At 40.3% G+C, this 5,278-nt stretch overlaps 1 non-coding gene across 1 annotated transcript; it reads left to right on the forward strand.

Moving 5' to 3' along the window:
* On the forward strand, nt 1–164 carry LOC135272802 (U1 spliceosomal RNA). Its single transcript, XR_010340764.1, has one exon. It is a non-coding gene; the product is annotated as a U1 spliceosomal RNA (small nuclear RNA).
* Nucleotides 165–5,278: the final 5,114 nt, after the last annotated feature.

Here is a 5,278-nt window from a genome sequence, read left to right on the forward strand (position 1 = left end):
ATACTTACCTGGCAAGAGAGATACCATGATCATGAAGGTGGTTTTCCCAGGGCACGGCTTATCCGTTGCACTCCGGATGTGCTGACCCCTGCGATTTCCCCAAATGTCGGAAACTCGACTGCATAACCTGTGGTAGTGGGGGACTGCATTCGCGCTCTCCCCTGGTATTAAAAAAAAAAAGAAGAAAGAAATGTGCACCTGCGCCAGGAGACAGAAAAGGGGCAGAGTAGCACTTGAGTGGTGCCACAGTTATAAAGGAAAAATTGAACCAGGAGAGGGGATGAGTTTGAAATTAGGGGCCAGGATGTGACATGATGGAGGTGGTCACACCTTGGGCTGGCAAGGTTGGCGAACAGAAGCAGTATCGGAAGCAGCATCCGGATTCTAGTCCTAACAGGCCACTCACCAACTGTGCAAATGTGGGCAGGACAGGCCTCCCCTGTCTGCAGCCTTTTCAGAGCCAGAGCCAGTAGCTCTCACACCACATCCTGCCCTTGTTCTCACTGACTTTTTACTCACTTCTTGCCCTTGTTTGAATTTGTCTGGTCATCCCTTGAACAACTGTAATTGAATGAATCAGGATGCCACCACCCCCATCGTCCTTGAGGTGCTCACATAACAGCTGCCTTTTGAAGGCAGTATGGAGGGAATAAGAGATGCTGCATTCCACAATTCCACAAATAAGTGACAATCCATGTGTGTTGCTGAACTCTGTCCAACGAAGAGTTGACATGCCCAGTGTCTCCTCCAGAAGACAGGGCAGAATCTTATCATTCCTGGTCATTCTCCCAGGAGGTTCATCCTTTCTCCCCTTTCAGGAAGTGAGTTTCATAATTTCATCTGCAAATTTATTTATTTATTGAGTCAAAGAAATAGCTCGCTTCATATTTTAGGTAAACTGCTTATTCTTAATTTACCTGAATTTTCAAAACAGCCTGTAACTGAAAACTCCACTGTAGCCTGGTAGGAACAGGACTTCCTGAGCATTTTGCCAGGAGCACTTGGCCTCCGACAGACCAGGAATTCTATAGTGCCCTTCATTACTAGGTTTCAGTATTTCCATTTCAAGCCCTGGTAAATACAGGGCTATGAAGAAAAAAAATTAATGGGAATATTTTCAAACCTTGGAAAACTTAGGATTTGGTATTTGGCAGGAGGGCTAAGAGGGTGGTTAAAGAAAAAAAGTGCAAATGCTCAAAACGTTCTTTAAGGTTGCATTTGAGTCCAATTTATTCTGTTCCTTTTTCACACTGGAGCTAGCAAGGTTGCATTTTTTTTTCCCCTCGCTAACAACTCTCTCCTTATTCTATGGAATGTTTAATTTGCCCTTTGAAAGAAAGTATGATTTGTTCCATTTTTCCATGTGCAATTTCTATGCTATTTACAGACTAAGATAAGAATCAAGAAGGATTCATGTGCCAAAAGCGCACATTCAAGCCTGGGAGAGGAAATCAGAGTCCTAAGCCCCAACTTGGAATGACTTACTAGATGATTGTAGTGACAGAGCCATCTCCGCGCCGGGCTCTCATCTGACTCAGTGATACACTCTGCACTAACAGAGACGATTATCCCAAGCAGCCAGTGAATCAAAGCAGAGTCTAAACCACAATCAAAGACTGTGTCTAGCAAAGTATCACAACTTCTAGAGGATTTGCTGAACAAAGCTACCAAAAACTTTAAAAACTGCAGTCTTAATCTAGTCACCCCTTACACCTAAATGATGACAGTGTGATATGAAAACACCAGTTATTATGCTTTACAAGTCAGCATGCTCATCAGCAAAGGATCTAAGTTAAAATGAATCCCTGTCAATATAGAGGACAATATCAAACCAGGGCCTTTCAAAAAAAAAAAAGAAAGAAAGAAATATGCAGACTGAACAAACTCAAACTTCTAACCAAAAACGAAGTGATAAACCAGTTAATCAAGCTATGAGAAGAACCAGGTAAATCTGATAGGAAGCCACCATTTTACTAGAGCAAACGCTTACTAAGCTCTGTTTACATCAGTTCTGCCTTTTTCTCTTTCTCGGTAGCTCAGCTATGGATGGTCTCGTGGACGCTCACCATTGGAATGATTTGCTTTCTATTCCAGTCTGTTCTCAGCTGTCTGGCCCTGCACAAGTGTTTGCAGAGCTCACTAATACCGACCACCCCCCACCCCCCACCCCATCTGCTTTTTACTCTGAGCATGCAGGGCTCTAATCAGTTCTCCATAGCACAGAGACTACTTCTTGTTTTTACAGACAAACATGTTAATTGCCATCACACTCACAAGCAGAATGAAAGACTGTCTTTTTACCCTCCTCAGTCCACCCGCCTGGATGCAACACAAACTACAATCTCCATCTCACACAAGCAAGGACACGCCCCCTCTTCTCTAAACAGCACACATTCTTTCAAACAAAAAATCCCCACAGCTTAAACACATACATACACAATTAAGATATGTATGCATAGAAAGTGCATCATTGCAATGATGGATGTAACTTATTACATTGACCTTACTAGCTAAAGAGTAAGTGGTAAAAGAGACTCAACAATATGAGTTAGAGCATCTGGATAAGTCCAGCATCTTCAGCTGGGGAGTCAGCATTCCTGAAGTCTGTTTTCTCATCTGATCCTATAACCAACCTCTCTCTCTACCACTGACTCTTGGGAAGCAGTGTATTTTAGTTTTAAAAAAAAAAAAAAAAAAAGTCTCCCTTTGATCCCTCTTTAAATGTCAAGAGTAAGCCCTTACAGGCACCCAATAGTCAGTACCCAGAGTTGGTACCCAACCACCAGGAAAGAGATTAGAAGAAGGTCTTGTGTGGAAAAAGATGTAGACCTCTTTCCCTTTCTGAGGACACACTGTCATCACCCACATTACAGGAAAGATGAGGCTGCTGAATGATGACTGGGTGGCCAAGGACTCTGGATTAATTGCCTTAAATAAAAGGCATTATTTTTATAAATATTTTCAAGTAAGCATAATATTTGTCTATAAAATGATTGTTGAGAGCTGCATTTCACCTTTCATATTTGTGTCTTGAAGACTTTCAGGTTCATTTCTGTACTCTGGGAGTAGCCACCTAAGGGAAATCTGCTCTTCAGGGTTACTCTTCCAACATCACCCAAAAATCACCAGTGAAAAGTGCTGTAAGGTCGCCTTCATCTAAGAAACCAGCAGCTTCCAAAACAAGCTCTTGTACATTATCCACCAGTGGCCAAGGTCTGGTGAAACAAAAACTCTCTCCCATATGGAAGCAGAGAATATAAATGAGGGCAAACTTTCTGAAGAGCAGATTGACCACATAGATCGAGATTCTTACAAATGTTCTTATCCTTTGACTTAATAATTACGGTTCTTGGAATTTATCCCAAGGAAATTATCGGAGAAGCAAACAAAGAATTATGTACAAGGATGTTCATTGCAATGCTATTTATAATAGCAAAAAATTGCCACTGCCTAATTAAGCAACAATAGGGATTTAGTTAAGTAAATTATAGTAAATCCATAGAACAGAATGCTATTCAGGCATTAAAAACCATGTGTTCAAAGAATGCAGAATGGCCCAGGGAATTGCTGACAAGATAATGTTAAGTTAAAAAGCAGGCTGCAGCAGGTTAAATGCAATGTGACCCCAGTTTTGTAAATATTACATATGCATATGACACGTAATATGTCTACATGAAGTTTGGAAGAAAGAAAAAGAACACTGAAGTTTACTAAGTGCCAAGGAATGAATAAAACCTTTACATAATTATTTTATTCACTCATCAAAATAATTCACAGGATGAACTACTTTGATCTCTATTTTGACAATGGGAAACCCAGAGCAAAGAGAGATTAAGTCGCCTAAGATCATTCAACTAATACATTGGGTGGCCAGTGTTTGATCCTAGACAATCTATATCCTACATAACACTATCCTCTGTGTCGTTCTATGGGTTATTTTCTCCCTTGTGTTATTTGTGTAATGTTCCATTTTTTTAAATAAATGTATTTCTTTTATAACCAGTTTTTAAAAGGTTCTTAATATTGCAAAGTGAGAGTAATTAGCGTAAGTATGGAAATTAAACTCATATTCTTACTGAAGTGAACAGGGTATTTTTGATTTGTTAAAAGCAGAACACAGTTTTGGGTTTTTTTTTTACCTATTAATTATTTAGATTCTGAAAATGTACCATTTGCTTTGCTTTTTATGTATTTTGGTACTTTTATGTTTAATATGGCATTTTGTGAAGCAGAAGGGGAGCACTGAAGTGGGGATTTATTAAAAGATAAGGAAAAATACAGACAGGGATTTTCTAGGTGTCTTCAATCTTCCTAATGGAAGGTAAGGTAAGCTGCTAGGAGTGAGTCAAGCAGGGGTGGAAATTGAAATTAAGGAGAGTAAAAGATCTGAAATAACTGCCATGATATGAGCCAATAAGAAATAAATAAAGGATGGAATACTATGGTTATTAATAATGATGACAAAGGAGACGTGAACAGGGAGAAGGCTTCAGGTTTGCATGCGCTTGAGTGGTGGGTGGAAGATGGAAAGTATGGTGAAGACGGATAGGTTTCTTCACAGAGCATCAGCTGGGCAGCAGCGTGGTTTTGGCCATGAAGACTGTGATGGGCAGAGAAGCAGTGCCCGTCCAGGAAGGGCCCGTGTGACAGCCACCAAAGACAGATGTAGGGCAGGGAAGATGGTGGGCAATGCGAGCTTGCTACCTGAGACCCCACAGACTGCAGATAGATTTGTTAGGTTGATTGGCAGTGTCGCAGAAGCGAAAGGAGACATCTAAGAGTGGACACTGTAAATGCAAGGGCAAGGGAGGGAGTGCCCATAGGTGGGTCTGATGTCCTCAAGGGAGCTGGCTGTGGTCCAAGAGGGAATGGGGCCCCTGCTGCCATGAGTTTTAGTCAGGTGGCACAGATTTCCAGTAAGGAAAGGAGTAAATTGGGGTATAATTGTGATGTATTATGAAAACAAGGGTTAGACAATGTATAATACAATTCCTTTATAAAAGTTTAATGCTGAATGGCAGTACTATACCAACAGGCTACCCTAAAACAGGGGAAAATATATGTGAATTCTGGGATATGATAGAGCCATTAAAATTATGCTGATTGAATTGTAGGAACATACATAAGGGAATTTATACAAAGCTATACATATGCAAATTTACATGTTTACAACATATACACATTTATAATAAGGAAAATATTCAGAACATGTATATAATATCTTATTTGTTTTTCTTAACTTTGTAAAACAGAAATAAGCAGGAAACACCTCTGAAGA

Source organism: Aotus nancymaae, unplaced genomic scaffold, assembly GCF_030222135.1.
Source record: "Aotus nancymaae isolate 86718 unplaced genomic scaffold, 86718_ANA_hifiasm-v0.15.2.pri h1tg000131l, whole genome shotgun sequence".
In the NCBI taxonomy this organism is placed as follows: Eukaryota; Metazoa; Chordata; class Mammalia; order Primates; family Aotidae; genus Aotus; species Aotus nancymaae.